Raw genomic sequence first — 17,812 nt, 5'->3', positions numbered from 1 at the left:
TATTAAACCCCTACACCCAGAAACCCTACATGTTTCGTTTCATTAAATTACAAACTTCGTCAGGAGTGAACAGTAATAAAGTGTTAGAGTGCCAAACAAAGTGCTAAAATAATAAAGACATATTAACAATCACATGATACACCTATTAGAGTAGTGGCTAATATGGCCCCCAGTTCACAGCCTATCACAAGTGACAACTATTCCTTGTCCGCCAACCCAATTGCTTCACATGTTCACTATTAGTAATGTCTGCGCCTAATCTTTTTTAACTAATAATTAAAAGCTACGTTTTATTTTTCTTGTTTCCTCCAAAAGGGTACTTAGTTGTGAATATATTGAATTCAGGTGTGTTTAAACCCCCAGAACATATCATCCCAGGTAGTACACACACACACACAGTGTACACACACACACACACACACAGTGTACACACAGTGTACACACACACACTGTACACGCACGCACGCACACACACACTGTACACGCACGCACACACGCACGCACGCACGCACGCACACACACACACACACACACACACACACTGTACACGCACGCACGCACGCACGCACACACACACACACACACACACACACATACACACAGTGTACACACACACACACACACACACACACAGTGTACACACACACACACACACACAGTGTACACACAGTGTACACACACACACTGTACACGCACGCACGCACGCACGCACGCACGCACGCACACACACACACACACACACACACACACACACTGTACACGCACGCACACACGCACGCACGCACGCACGCACGCACGCACACACACACACACACACAGACACACACACACACACACACTTGCAGAACTGTAACTGCATCAAGAAGCGACTCTGATTGGTGGAGCAACAGTCAGCGAATGCTCACTGGTGGGTTTACCTTTTCTAAACCTTATATATATGGGGGGAGGGGAGGTTGTGGAGATTGCTCAGGGTACGAACACACTAGGCAGAAACGCTAGCGTTAATGTGCATAATGTAAGTCAATGGGCTGCATGAAAAAACGCAATAGTTTGCGTTCTGCAATGTGCATTTTTGAAGACGCTGAGCTTGCTGCATATTTTTCCAAAATGCATCTTACATGCACATAATGTATGTCAATGGTGATGCAGAGGTATAGCCTTTTGTATGCATTTTTTTTAAAGACATTTATTGATGTATTTCCACTTGCTGTTGACTTCCTAGTGATAAGCATAAAACGCATTTAAAAAAAGCATACAAAACGCACAGAAACGCACTTTTGATTCATATGTGCAAAACACAAACGCACACAAAATGCACAAACGCATATGGAGCAAAACGCAACCTTTCACACACGCCTAGTGTGTTCCCAGCCGCTGTGAAAATCTTCATTTGCATTTGAGGGGGTTCTGGGTCTGGGCCTCATCATCTGGCTGTTGGTAGTAAATAAGGTGACACATAGCAAACCAAAACTATCTTTACTGCTCATAAATAGCACCCTAAGGGCTCTTTCACATTAGGGCAGATTTTCTGCGTTTCAACGCAACGGGTAAAGTTTGCGTTACCCAAGGTGAAATGAAGTCCATAGACTTTCATTTTAGCTTTCACATATAACGCAGCCTTTTTGTGCGTTGCGTTACACTCGCACCCAGTCGCAGTTTTTCGGCCGACGCTAGCTTTATGCGTTACAATGTTAGTCAATGTAAAACGCACACTATGCGCGTTTTTAAAACGTTAACGCAGGAAATCAGTCCCAGAATGCAACAGAGGAACAATGTAGAAAGTTGAAAACTAAAAGAAAAAAAAATTACCTGCCTTTTCCTATGTGCTGTAACGCATTGAAAACGCACACTGCAGTGCAAAACGCATATCAAAACGCACACAACAAAACGTATGCTTTGAGCGTTCTCCAACACCAGCTCTGATGTGAAAGAGCCCTAAGCACAAACAATAAAATAATGATACAAATAATTATTTGTACAACACTGTGGAATATGTCAGAAGTACAAGGGCCTGTTTCCACTAGGTGCGAAGTTGTGCGTTTTTTCGGGACACACAAATTTGCACTGCAATGATTTTTTTGTGTAATGTGATTATTGCATTTCCGTGCAATTTTGCATATGTGATCAATAGAAGCAATAGAACTTTCTTTTTTGGAAAAATCCTACAAAAAATTATATGCGAAAGTGCATGCTAATCCACAAGTAAAAATCGCAGACATCGGTATGTTTTTTTCGCATGAGAATTTCAAGCCCAAAAAATCGTAATCGAATTGCATGCTTCTCGTGGAAACGTACCCTTAGTAACTGAAGAGGCAGTAAAGGTCACGCAGTGTCCACTCACCTCTCTGCGTATTTCCCCTCCGGCGCGGTGATGAGTGGTGTCGGGATATAATTCGCAGTTATACGTACAGACCGCGGCTCTGCGGCGATACACAGTGGTTCATCGCTCTGACAGGTCCTATTGGGTGTCGTTCAGCCTTTGTTAGGGACTCGCCATTGTTCGCCGCGGTTTTCGGAGGAGGATATCGGTAACGTATAGAATTACAGGCGAGCGTGTGGCCAGGTAAGCTGAAACCTCTCGTCTTCTCCCATCCAACCCACACTCGCTGCTCCTCCAGCCCAAATCCACCTGCCGGACACACCCTGCTACCTGCGGGAGGGACGCACGGGTGTCGCCCTGGAAACCTGACTGTCACCCACCTGAGGCTGCTGGTGACAGGGATGAGGCTAGTGACAGACACGTTCCTGTCTAGCAGGTCCAGGTAACCGAGTGACACTGCAGGCATCAAACATAGCACAATGTGCTGCTACTCTATTGTGTGCAGACCCTGGGTACACTGGGTACAGCTATATGAGGGCCAACAGATTGTGAATACTATGAGCAAATTATGCAGATAAGCTCATACTACACAGAAGTTGTAAAATTGGCCAATCAGTTGGATATGTGTAGTACGCTTTAAGCCTGGTACACACTTTCAATTATGATTGACCAATCACTGACCAATTTTATTACCGCCGTATAGTATGAGAGTTAACAGCTATTTAATATTAAACGCAGATTGTGTAGGTAAACCATAGTTACCCAAATAAAACTTGTTATAAAAAAAAATACAATTAAAAAAATGCATAAATAGTCCTCTAAAGGTGTGTACACACATGCGACTATAGTCGTTTGTAACGATCGTTCCCCGATCTTTACCAACGACGATCGTTACAAAAAACGAACCACCGACTATTAAGGCAAACGACGAACGAGCCAAATCGTTACAAAAGAAAGTTCTGTCTCGGCGGATTTTAACCAACGACGATCGTTTGCAAAAGTAGTACATCGTTGGAGAACGGTCGTTCGTACTAGGCTTGACATGCGCATTTCACAATTTCTCAGTGAAACTTCTCATTTTTATGCGCAGGCGCAATAGTTGCTTTACGTGATGTAACGTTCGTTCTAACGATCAGATCGTTACACACATTTTAAAACTATCTTTACTTAGGTCGTTCTTTCATCAATTAAAAGTTCGTTCGTCGTTCTCAACGAACGATCGTTGTCGCATGTGTGTACTTAGCATTAGGGGCTGAACTTTTTTTTTTTAATATGTATGTCAAGAGGGTTACTTTTTAAGTAACTCTTTGTTACTTTTTAAATTACAGGCTTGTAATTAGTGATAGACACAAAACTGAAAAATGCACCTTTATTTCCAAATAAAATATCGTCACCATACATTGTACTAGGGAAATATTTTAAATGTTGTAATAACCGGGACACATGGGCAAATAAAATGTGTGCTGGGTTTTATCCACAGTTATGGTGGCCATACACGGTACAATTTTTTTCATACAATCTTACCATTTCTATGCAGCATAAGGGTAAATTAAGTGAATATACTGAAATGATAATTTGTGCAGTTCCCTTATATTACATAGAAATGGTAAGATTGTATGTAATAATTGTACCATGTATGGCCACCATTAGAATGTTTTATTTTAAAACTATAATGGCCGAAAACTGAGAAATAATGAATTTTTTTAATTTTTTTTGTATTTTTCCCTTTAAAATGCATTTAGAATTAAATAATTCTTAGCAAAAAGAACCACCCAAAGAAAGCCTACTTTGTGTTGAAAAAACAAGCTATGGATCATTTCAGTGTGATATGTAGTGATAAAGTTATTGGCAGGTGAATGGATCAGTCAGAAACGAGCTATGTAAAATCTCCCAGTCTAATTCAAGTTATTCAGTCCAAGCTACATACAGGTTTGCATTGCATTTGCATACACTAAGGCCCGGTTCACATTAGCGGTGGCCGTCCGGAATCGCCGTGCCGGAGCCGGACCGCTTGCAGAACGGACGGAACGGACGCACGGCAATAGCAATGAAAGCCTATGCGTCCGTTCACATGCGTCCATTCTGCCGGACCGGAGCCGGACCGGATCCGGACCGGATCCGGACTCCGGCGTCCGTTCCAACATGCGCTATTTTTTGGTCCGGCTCCTCCGGCAGCCGTATCCGGGGCGGAGCAGGACTGCACCATCCGGCCAATACAAAGTAATGAGAACCGGAGAGCGCACAACACACTGGCTACAAAAACCGGACGTTCTACCCCACTTCCTATGCATTTTGGATGGGGACCACATGGAGTTCACAGAGTGGGGCAGCAGCGATTTCATGCTGGAGCTCTAGGCAGCAACATGTCTGATATAAGTCTGATAACGAGGAGGCGAACAACAGAGAATTCCCAGGTATACGAAAAATGCCTGGATCCATGGTCCCAACTGCAGTCTCTGTATCCACGGATGGTCTCCACACGTCCACCTGTCTCCAACAATGACCCCAGACCCTTCTGCTGACCTCCCAGACCCCAGGTATTTACAGGTTGTTATCTCCTTAAGAAACCGGATCCGGACCGCAACCGTGTTCACACACCGCACGGAAACCGGATGCAAACGGACCAGATCCGGACCGGATCCGGATAGGAACCGTACGGATCAGGTCCGGTCCGGATACGGTGCGGTCCGGACATCCGGTGCGGTTTTGACAAAACCGCAAGTGTGAACGGGGCCTAACATTATTAGCATTTTTCACAGACTATCTCTGCAATGTCTCTAGATATGAATTGCACAGCGCCATCTGCAGGTCAGACCATAGTACTGCTTTACTGGTGTAAATGACTATTGTCTCAATCTGCAACCAGCAAGGATTTCCCTGATAGATGAAGCATTATATGTCTCCTTGCAACCATGACAACAGGACACAGCCTGGTGTACAGAAAGATCCCAAGTTCCCAATTTTCCATTGTGCTGAGGAACACCCTGATTATCTCTGCAGCTCCACACACATATGCAATCGTGGTCGTCGGAAAATGAGCGATCCTCGGCAGTTAGTGACTAGCGAACAAAATTGGCGCAGCTTTGAAAACAGAGACACCACAACAATGGTCTCCCAAACGGATCGCTACTAGCAACGTGAAAATGGGGACCCGCAATTCGCAACATGTGAGTCTTCTGAATAGATTGTTTGCCATTGTGTCGGTACTAACGATTTATAGCAACATCATCTACATAGACGGTAACTGCTGTCGCCCCAGGACTCCAGTGAGGGAGTTTTCCCCTTCTCCTCTGCCCCTGAGACTGGAAAGTTATAAGAGATCTCTGCAATGGGGACACAGACAGCAATATGCATGAAGAAGTGTAGGAACCCTCCAGGAGACTTTTCTAACTGTCTTTACTTCCTGTGAGAAATCTGTACCCTTCCTGTACCAGGGTCACTGACAGGAAGTGGAGGAAAATACTGACAGCAATATAAACATGCGCATATTAACCCTTTGCACCCTTTTAGAATTCCGTCTCCCAACACCTTATTGCCGATATAGTTATCCTACCTGCCTCTGTCCTAAAAATAAACGTCATCTTTCTGAAAAAACACATTTCCCCTTCCTTAAACAAACTCAGTTAGTTCTGAATGAAAATATTTAGTACAAAAAAACACAGCTTTTGCAAAAAATAAAAAAGAAAGCTACCAGCAGCACCCATTCATAGATTCTGATGAACTGACAGCTGCCTGCCTGTGCCCAGAAAGCCTAAGGCTGCATTTCCACTTGTGCGGTGCGGAATCGCCGGGAAATCACCGCAGACGAAATCGCATGCGGGTGCGATTTTGCATGCGTTTTTTCACGCGATTTCGCATGCGATTTCGCATAGGGTAGTAGGTGGGCGATTTTAACCATGTCACTGCCTGTGTAAATTAACATCACCTCCTATGCGAAATCGCATGCGAAATCGCGGGGAAAAACGCATGCCAAAATCGCATGCGATTTCCCTATTAGATACATTGTATGCGATTCGCTTTGCGGTGTGCGGGGAGCGAATTCTGACGGCTCTGCCATGCAGATTTTCCCCGCACACAAAAACGCTCCGTACAACGCACAAGTGGAAACAGGCCCATGCACTTGTATTGGCTGTGCAAATCCGCATGCGGACAACGCATGCGGATTCGCTATAGTGGAAATGAGCCCTTAAACACTCCCTTCTGGTCATGAAGAGCAGGGGGAAGGGGGGATTTAAGCCCCACCTCCCTCCCTGCTGACTCACAGCCTATCATGAAAACAGAGTGTCTTATTTTGCCATAAGCAATCATCTACATTAATTCTTGATTAAAAAAACAACATTTATTCAAATACAGTCAATCATACCCTCCCTCACATATATATCGATAGCATCTTCCACAGCGCTGTACAGAGTATATTAGTCAGGTCACTGACTGTCCTCGGAGGAGCTCCAAATCTAATCCTTACCATAGTCATAGTCTAATGTCCTACCATATTATTATTATGTATTTATATAGCACTGACATCTTTTGCAGCACATTACAGAGTACATAGTCATGTCACTGACTGTCCTCAGAGGAGTTCACACTCTAATCCTACCACCGTTATAGTCTGTCCTACCATATTATTATTATGTATTTATATAGCAGTGACATCTTCTGCAGCACTTTACAGAGTACATAGTCATGTCACTGACTGTCCTCAGAGGAGCTCACAATCTAATCCTACTATAGTCATAGTCTAATGTCCTACCATATTATTATTATGTATTTATATAGCACTGACATCTCCTGCAGCACATTACAGAGTACATAGTCATGTCACTGACTGTCCTCAGAGGAGCTCACACTCTAATCCTACCATAGTCATGGTCTAATGTCCTACCATATTATTATTATGTATTTATATGGCACTGACATCTTCTGCAGCACATTACAGAGTACATAGTCATGTCACTGACTGTCCTCAGAGGGGCTCACACTCTAATCCTACCATAGTCATAGTCTAATGTCTTACCATATTATTATTATGTATTTATATGGCACTGACATCTTCTGCAGCACATTACAGAGTATATAGTCATGTCACTGACTGTCCTCAGAGGAGCTCACAATCTAATCCTACCATAGTCATAGTCTAATGTCCTACCATATTATTATTATGTATTTATATAGCACTGACATCTTCTGCAGCACATTACAGAGTACATAGTCACGACACTGACTGTGCTCAGAGGAACTCAAAATCTAATCCTACCATAGTCACATTCTAATGTCCTACCATAATATTATTATGTATTTATATAGCACTGACATCTTCTGCAGCACTTTACAGAGTACATAGTCATGTCACTGACTGTCCTCAGAGCAGTTCACAATCTAATGTCCTACCATATTATTATTATGTATTTATATAGCACTGACATCTTCTGCAGCACATTACAGAGTACATAGTCATGTCACTGACTGTCCTCAGAGGAGCTCACAATCTAATCCTACCATAGTCATAGTCTAATGTCCTACCATATTATTATTACGTATTTATATTGCACTGACATCTCCTGCAGCACATTACAGAGTACATAGTCATGTCACTGACTGTCCTCAGAGGAGCTCACAATCTAATCCTACCATAGTCATAGTCTAATGTCCCACCATATTATTATTATGTATTTATATTGCACTGACATCTTCTGCAGCACATTACAGAGTACATAGTCATGTCACTGACTGTCCTCAGAGGAGCTCACAATCTAATCCTACCATAGTCATAGTCTAATGTCCTACCATATTATTATTATGTATTTATATAGCACTGACATCTCCTGCAGCACATTACAGAGTACATAGTCATGTCACTGACTGTGCTCAGAGGAGCTCACACTCTAATCCTACCATAGTCATAGTCTAATGTCCTACCATATTATTATTATGTATTTATATAGCACTGACATCTTCTGCAGCACATTACAGAGTACATAGTCATGTCACTGACTGTCCTCAGAGGAGCTCACAATCTAATCCTACCATAGTCATAGTCTAATGTCCTGCCATATTATTATGTATTTATATAGCACTGACATCTCCTGCAGCACATTACAGAGTACATAGTCATGTCACTGACTGTCCTCAGAGGAGCTCACAATCTAATCCTACCATAGTCATAGTCTAATGTCCTACCATATTATTATTATTATTATTATTATGTATTTATATAGCACTGACATCTTCTGCAGCACATTACAGAGTATATAGTCATGTCACTGACTGTCCTCAGAGGAGCTCACAATCTAATCCTACCATAGTCATAGTCTAATGTCCTACCATATTATTATTATTATTATTATGTATTTATATAGCACTGACATCTTCTGCAGCACATTACAGAGTACATAGTCATGTCACTGACTGTCCTCAGAAGAGCTCACAATCGAATCCCTACCATAGTCATATGTCTATATCATGTAGTGCATGTATCGTAGTCTAGGGCCAATTTTAGGGGGAAGCCAATTAACTTATCTGTATTTTTGGGGGCGATAGGACAGATAGACCCCTGGTGCCTGGAGGAAACACATGCAGACACGGGAGAACATGCAAACTCCATGTAGATAGTGCCCTGGCTGGGGTTCGAAGCAGGGGCCCAGCGCTGCAAGGCGAGAACGCTATCAAGTATGCCACCGTGCTGCCCATGAATTCCATCATAAATGTCTTGCGACTTTTCCCACGTAAACCAATCTACATAGATCGAGAGCCCGGTACTTGCCATCCCTTATTGTTTTAGGTCTTCTTGAGTGCGATTTTTTTGGGGGGGTTGTCTGCTAGTGAAGGGTCTATCTGAGCATTTATTGCCAATTCATTATACTTTTTAACATGTATAGCATTGGTGTCTGGACACTAGTTATGGTTACTCTATGAACTGTAATTAGTGCTTATTTTTGGAGTAAGGCTTCTATATTTCGAGCTTCTTCAAAATTCCTGAACAGTCTTGCTGGGGCTTATTTTGGGGGAGACAGGGTAGCAGTAAGTGGCGATAAGGCAGAGCTCCTCCTCCCAGCAGCTGTCAGGCCGCAGCATCGCGTGCTGAGAACAGCTCCCGGAATTACTGACTTGTACAGAAACAATTCAGTCTCTTTGTGTCTCTCTGTTGTGGTATATCCCGGGATAAAGCAAAGCTCGTCTGTCATGAGGTGTCATTACTGGATAAGATGTAACAGAGAGCGCAAGGTGAACAGTCATCCGCCAAACATGCCACACGTCACACCGACACGGCTGCCACGCCGTGACCCCACCACCCAAACATGCCACACATCAAACAGACACCGCCACGTCTGTCACGCCGTAACCCCACCACCCAAACATGCCACACGTCACATCGCCACCCCACAGACACCGCCACGGCTGCCACGCCGTGACCACACCACCAAAACATGCCACACACACAATCCGCCAAACATGCCACACATCACACCGCCACCCCACAGATACCGCCACGCAGAGACCTCACCACCCAAACATGTCACACCGCCACCCCACACACAGCAACACCCCCACCGCCAGTGACTCGGACGCCACACAAAGACCTCCCCACCCAGACATGCCACACCACCACCCCGCAGACACCGCCACGCAGAGACCTCACTACCCAAACATGCCACACGTCACAGCACCACCCCACAGACACCTTCAGTGACACAGCCGCCACACAGACACCGCCATGCAGAGACCTCACTACCCAAACATGCCACACGTCACAGCACCACCCCACAGACACCTTCAGTGACACAGCCGCCACACAGACACCGCCAGAGACGCCACCACCCAAAAATACCACGTCACCCCCCCTCCCCCCCACATACACACCACCACATAGAGACTGCCAGAGACCCCACCACCTAAACATGCCTCACGTCACACCACCACCCCACACACCCTGCCAGGGACATGACCGCCACACAGAGACCTCACCACCCAAACAGGCCACACGTCACACCGCCACACACACCGCCAGCTACACGGCCGCCACGCAGAGACCGCACCACCCAGACACACACCACCACCCCACACACCCCGCCAGGGACATGACCGCCACACAGAGACCTCACCACCCAAACAGGCCACACATCACACCGCCCCACACACCGCCAGCTACACGGCCGCCACGCAGAGACCGCACCACCCAGACACACACTACCACCCCACACACACCGCCAGAGACACCAACACAGGGTGCTATAACTGTCCTATGTCTATGCCAGGGGAGGAGTTTCATGTGTGGGGTATATGCAGCCACACGGGGTGCCATAACTGTCCTATGTCTATGCCAGGATAGGAGTTTCATGTGTGGGGCCTATGCAGCCACACGGGGTGCCATAACGGTCCTATGTCTATGCCAGGGCAGGAGTTTCATGTGTGTGGTATATGCAGCCACACGGGGTGCCATAACTGTCCTATGTCTATGCCAGGATAGGAGTTTCATGTGTGGGGTATATGCAGCCACACGGTGTGCCATAACAGTCCTATGTATTTGCCAGGGCAGGAGTTTCATGTGTGGGGTATATGCAGCCACACGGGGTGCCATAACTGCCCTATGTCTATGCCAGGATAGGAGTTTCATGTGTGGGGTATATGCAGCCACACGGGGTGCCATAACTGTCCTATGTCTATGCCAGGATAGGAGTTTCATGTGTGGGGTATATGCAGCCACACGGGGTGCCATAACTGTCCTATGTCTATGCCAGGATAGGAGTTTCATGTGTGGGGTATATGCAGCCACACAGGGTGCCATAACTGTCCTATGTCTATTCCAGGATAGGAGTTTCATGTGTGGGGTATATGCAGCCACACAGGGTGCCATAACTGTCCTATGCATATGCCAGGGCAGGAGTTTCATGTGTGGGGCTACACTGGGAGCCATGCATACCTTTATTTACCCCCCCCCCCCAAGACACAAAGGAGTGGGCACCATGGCACCTACTACCTGTACTTGGCACTGTAATGTAGTCCTGTTATACAGCAGCAGCCAAACATGTGAACCCACTTTCGTTTATTGGCAAACTTTTGTTTTTCTTAACATCTTAGTAAGGGGGCTTTTAGGACCATTGTAGTCCCTTACACACTCCAATGAGTTCTGGGTCACCATGAGCTTGCTGGTTAGTCTGTACCTCTCGGTGTTACAAGCTCTACTGCATAGAGCCAAATTAATCCATGCCATGCACTGATGAGGATCAAACAATCCGAAACAGTCTGTATGCATGTTGGATTATTATGGCTCTGTACAAATTAACAAACTGACACATCATTGCATTCCAGCGGTTCTGGAGGTGTGTTTAGCTTCTAAGGGTAACAATGGTTAATTTGCATATATTCAACAGTGATGCTCTGGGAGACATCTCAAGCTCACTCCAACCTGAATTATCACAAATTCTTTCTGTTTTAGGAAAGCAAACTTTTGTTTTTCTTTTATTGATGATTATTTTCTGCACTGCAGATTATTAGTGAAGGGGAACCCGAGGCGTGAGGACACAGTGTGTACAGAACATGGCTGGGGTGGCATCCTGTGGAGGACAAGTTTTTTTTCAAATTTGCCACCTGAAGTGAGAAGAATAAGGAAGCTGCCATATTTATTTGTTTTGGGGGCCCAACATGACATCACTGTGACTACACAGGAAAATTATTCTTGCATGGAAGACAATTTACTTTCCTTAATCGCGATTCGCATGCAGGGCAGGGCGTGGTACAGAAATTTGCATCGCACCGCATTTGAAAACACATTCAATAGAAACGACTACATTGTATTGGCTTCAGTGTTAATGCAAATATTTGCATTGCAACATTGCACTCAGTGGGAATGGGCTGTTATTGCCTGGCTGCCCTGCTGATCCTCTGCCTCTAATACTTAGCAGTGGCTGGATGGTGTACTGGTTAAGGGCTCTGCCTCTGACATGGGAGACCTGGGTTCGAATCTCGGCTCTGCCTGTTCAGTAAGCCAGTAATTCAGTAAGGAGTTTATTGGGCAAGTCTCCCTAACACTGCTACTGCCTACTGAGTGCACTCTGGTGGCTGCCTCGCAAGCGCTTTGAGTCCGACAGGAGAAAGGCGCTATACAAATACTGCCATTATTACTTTTAGCCACAGCCCCTGAACAAGCATGCAGCAGATCAGGTGCTCTGACTGAAGTCAGACTGGATTGGCTGCATGCTTGTTTCAGGTGTTTGATTCAGCCACTACTGCAGCCAAAGAGATGAGCAGGACTACCAGGCAACTGGTATTGTTTAATAGGAAATAAGGTGTTAAGCCAGAATAGGTTTTATATATCAGCCTCCTCATAGTTGCCGCGTTCTGCGGTGACGCCAGCCCTGCGCTCTTCTTCATACTGTCACTGATATTCAGGAATCACCTGGAATGGCTTTCACTTAACAGGTGTGCCTTGTTCATAGAAAACATATTCTGTGCATGAGGAGGCGGGACTTGTGGTGCACAGGAAGTACTCTCTGGAGAGGCGGGTCTTGTGGTGCACAGGAAGTACTCTCCGGAGGAGGGACTTGTGGTGCACAGAAAGTACTCTCCGGGGAGGCGGGACTGGTGTTGCACAGGAAGTACTCTCCGGGGAGGCGGGACTGGTGTTGCACAGGAAGTACTCTCTGGGGAGGCGGGACATGTGCTGCACAGGAAGTACTTTCTGGGGAGGCGGGACATGTGGTGCACAGAAAGTACTCTCTGGGGAGGCAGGACATGTGGTGCACAGGAAGTACTCTGTGGAGGCGGGACATGTGGTGCACAGAAAGTACTCTGGGGAGGCGGGACTAGTGGTGCACAGAAAGTACTCATTGGGGAAGCGAGACATGTGGTGCACAGGAAGTACTCTCTGGGGAGGCGGAACATGTGGTGCACAGGAAGTACTCTCTGCAGAGGCAGGACATGTGGTGCACAGGAAGTACTCTCTGGGAAGGCGGGACTTGTGGTGTACAGGAAGTACTCTCTGGGGAGGCGGGACTAGTGGTGCACAGGAACTACTCTCTGGGGAGGCGGGACATGTGGTGCACAGGATGTACACTGGGGTGGCGGGACATGTGGTGCACAGGAAGTACTCTCTGCGGAGGCGGGACATGTGGTGCACAGGAAGTACTCTCTGGGGAGGCGGTACATGTGGTGCACAGGAAGTACTCTCTGGAGAGGCGGGACGTGGTGCACAGGAAGTACTCTCTGGGGAGGCGGGACTAGTGGTGCACAAGTACTCTCTGGGGAGGCGGGACTAGTGGTGCACAGGTAGTACTCTCTGGGGAGGCGGGACATGTGGTGCACAGGAAGTACTCTCTGGGGAGGCGGGACTAGTGGTGCACAGGTAGTACTCTCTGGGGAGGCGGGACATGTGGTGCACAATAAGTACTCTCTGGGGAGGCAGGACTAGTGGTGCACAGGTAGTACTCTCTGGGGAGGCAGGACTAGTGGTGCACAAGAAGTACTCTCTGGGGAGGCGGGACTAGTGGCGCACAGGTAGTACTCTCTGGGGAGGCGGGACATGTGGTGCACAGGAAGTACTCTCTGCGGAGGCGGGACATGTGGTGCACAGGAAGTATTCTCTGGGAAGGCGGGACATGTGGTGCACAGGAAGTACTCTCTGCGGAGGCCGGACAAGTGCTGTACAGGAAGTACTCTCTGCGGAGGCGGGACATGTGGTGCACAGGAAGTACTCTCTGGGGAGGTGGGACATGTGGTGCACAGGAAGTACTCTCTGCGGAAGCGGGACATGTGGTGCCCAGGAAGTACTTGTGTGACCTAAGTATGCTAACAGGAACCTACAGACAGGAGAGGCATGAAGCCTGCATGGAGAGGTGCACAGCTGCAGGTAAGACAAGCTACATCATGGGGATTCTAAATTTGAAAAAACGTGCCAAATATCATCTGAGAACAACAGGAGGATGGAGATATTTGTGATTCTTGATTGTAAAATCTAGCTGAGGCAAATGACTCTGAAAGTGTCAGGGCTGGCTCACACTGCAAGGGCCTTTTCTAAGAGCTTGGTAATGTCATGCTATGTGTGTGATTTTACTTGATTGATACGATTTAATTAAAAAAAAAAAAAAAAATCACCCACAGCATAACATTAGTAAGAGCTTTTCAAATCACTAGCGCTAAAAAAGCCCGTGCAGTGTGAACCAGGCCTTACACAAGTCAGAGTGACTGTAACAAGTAACCTGACCAGTTGTGTAATGAGCAATATCAGAATAATGTCACTTTAACCCACTGTTATCGCAGCAAATTTCTGTATTGTAATGTTGCTGTATGGAAAATTCGCTGTCTTACCTATTTCTGACCACAGGGGGAAGCAGAGGACATATCTGTCCCTTGTAGAGCTATTCTGTATGCTTACTGAGCACTTCACTACAGAATACCCAAGCAGCTCAGGGTGGCCCAGAACCACCAGGAAGGAGAGCACTTTACTGAGAACATCCAATCAGCCAACCACATGCCAGTATATAAGCATGCAGATACAGGTCAGGAGCTTCAGATAAAGTGGGCCTTAACCTATGCACAGGACAGAAGGAAAACAGAGAAATGCACCCTGTATGTATATAGAGAGTTTCGCCTGTCACTACCCCCTTATCTGTGACAATGCACAATTTGTAATTTGATCTCTCAGTTGTGTCAGCTCAGGATTCTTCTCTGCCATGGCAGAACAGCTAATCTGTAAACACAGGCTGTTAATATGTCTGCTTCCATGAAAGCAGGAAGTAGACACACTGCAGATTTATTGCAGGATTTGTATCAGCTGTAACAAAGAAATGTTTTTCTTTAAAGGTCATTATGCTGTTGCTTATCTTTTAGAGCAGAGAGGAAGTTCTGAGTTCAGGTGACTGACTCTGGGTCATGTGCCTAATTTTCTGAATGTAAAAGTGTTAGGAATCGCTGTATGAAATCTGGGAGGGAGAACCAGGAGAATTGTGGGTAAAAAGATTCCTGTATTCTGGGATAGGAAGTATCAGGTTCACCTTACATAGTTACATAGTTATTTTGGCTGAAAAAAGACATACGTCCATCGAGTTCAACCAGTACAAAGTACAACTCCAGCCCGTCCCCCACATACCCCTGTTGATCCAGAGGAAGGTGAAAAAAACCCCACCAGGCATGGTCCAATTAGCCCCAAATGGGAAAAATTCCTTCCTGACTCCAGATGGCAATCAGATAAAATCCCTGGATCAACATCATTAGGCATAACCTAGTAATTGTAGCCATGGATGTCTTTCAACGCAAGGAAAGCATCTAAGCCCCCTTTAAATGCAGGTATAGAGTTTGCCATAACGACTTCCTGTGGCAATGCATTCCACATCTTAACCACTCTTACTGTAAAGAACCCTTTCCTAAATAAATGGCTAAAACGTTTTTCCTCCATGCGCAGCTCATGTCCTCTAGTCCTTTGAGAAGGCCTAGGGACAAAAAGCTCATCCGCCAAGCTATTATATTGCCCTCTAATGTATTTATACATGTTAATTAGATCTCCTCTAAGGCGTCTTTTCTCTAGACTAAATAAACCCAGTTTATCTAACCTTTCTTGGTAAGCGAGACCTTCCATCCCACGTATCAATTTTGTAGCTCGTCTCTGCACCTGCTCTAAAACTGCAATATCTTTTTTGTAATGTGGTGCCCAGAACTGAATTCCATATTCCAGATGTGGCCTTACTAGAGAGTTAAACAGGGGCAATATTATGCTAGCATCTCGAGTTTTTATTTCCCTTTTAATGCATCCCAAAATTTTGTTCGCTTTAGCTGCAGCGGCTTGGCATTGAGTACGATTATTTAACTTGTTGTCGATGAGTACTCCTAAGTCCTTCTCCAAGTTTGATGTTCCCAACTGTATCCCATTTATTTTGTATGGTGCTAGACCCATTGGTACGACCAAAATGCATGACTTTGTCAACATCGAATTTCATCTGCCATGTATGTGCCCATATAGCCATCCTATCCAGATCCTGTTGCAATATAACACTATCTTCCTGAGAGTTGATGATTCTGCACAATTTTGTATCATCTGCAAAAATAGCAACATTGCTCACTACTGCATCTACTAGGTCATTAATAAATAAATTGAAGAGCACTGGACCCAGTACAGACCCCTGTGGGACCCCACTGCTAACAGTCTCCCATTTTGAGTACGATCCATTGACCACAACTCTTTGTTTTCTGTCCATTAGCCAGTTCCCTATCCATGCACACAAACTCTTCCCCAGTCCTTGCATCCTCAACTTTTGCACCAGACTTCTGTGGGGAACAGTGTTGAAGGCCTTTGCAAAGTCCAAGTATATCACATCTACAGCATTCCCAATATCCATATTAGCATTCACTACCTCATAAAAGCTGAGCATGTTAGTCAAACAGGACCTGTCTTTAGTAAACCCATGTTGATGCTGAGAAATAAGATTATTTTCTACTATGAAGTCATGTATAGTATCTCTTAGTAACCCCTCAAATAGTTTGCATACAACTGATGTTAAGCTTACAGGTCTATAATTTCCTGGATCAGATTTTTTGGCCTTCTTAAATAATGGGAAAACGTGGGCTGTACGCCAATCCACTGGGACTCTGCTAGTTGCAAGAGAGTCACAAAAGATAAGATAAAGGGGCTTAGCTATAACTGAACTTAATTCTCTTAGGACCCGAGGATGCATGCCATCCGGGCCAGGTGCCTTGTCTATTTTTAATTTATTTAGTCTTGCCTTCACTTCTTCCTGCGTTAAGTATTTAATATTACAGTTAGAAGATTGAGACTCTTCTGCCTCTGTAATTTGCAACAGTGCTGTTTCCTTTGTGAAGACAGAAGCAAAGAAAGCATTTAATAACTCTGCCTTACCTTGGTCGTCCACCATTCAGTTCCCACCCTCATCCTTTAGGATTCCTATACAGTCAACCTTTCTTTTTTTAGAGTTGATGTACTTGTAAAACTTTTTTGGGTTAGATTTGATATCCCTAGCGATTTGATTTTCAGCTTCGATCTTTGCCAGCCTAATTTCTTTTTTACAATTTTTATTGCACTCCTTATAATTGCTTAGTGCAGCCTCGGTCCCCTCCTGTTTTAGGACCTTATAGGCATTCTTTTTCCTCTTCATTTTATCTTTAACCTTTCTATTCATCCATAGAGGCCTTTTTTTATTCCTAGACATTTTGTTTCCATATGGGATATACATACTACAATATTGATTGAGAATACGTTTAAAAGCTTGCCATTTCCCTTCAGTGTCGTCCCCTTGTAGTACATTATCCCAGTTCACCAAACTTAGTGCCTGCCTAATTTGATTGAACTTTGCTTTTCTAAAATTCATAGTTTTAGTGGTCCCGCTGCCCCGTGGCCTATCAGTCACCAGATCAAACGTTATCATGTTGTGATCACTATTTCCCAAATGTTCTTGAACCTGCACATTTGATACATTATCTGGTCTATTAGAAATGATCAGATCCAGTAACGCATTCCCCCTAGTTGGTTCAGTTACCATTTGAGTCAAG

Source organism: Hyperolius riggenbachi, chromosome 2, assembly GCF_040937935.1.
Source record: "Hyperolius riggenbachi isolate aHypRig1 chromosome 2, aHypRig1.pri, whole genome shotgun sequence".
Lineage (NCBI taxonomy): Eukaryota > Metazoa > Chordata > Amphibia > Anura > Hyperoliidae > Hyperolius > Hyperolius riggenbachi.
This window is presented reverse-complemented; position numbering follows the sequence as displayed.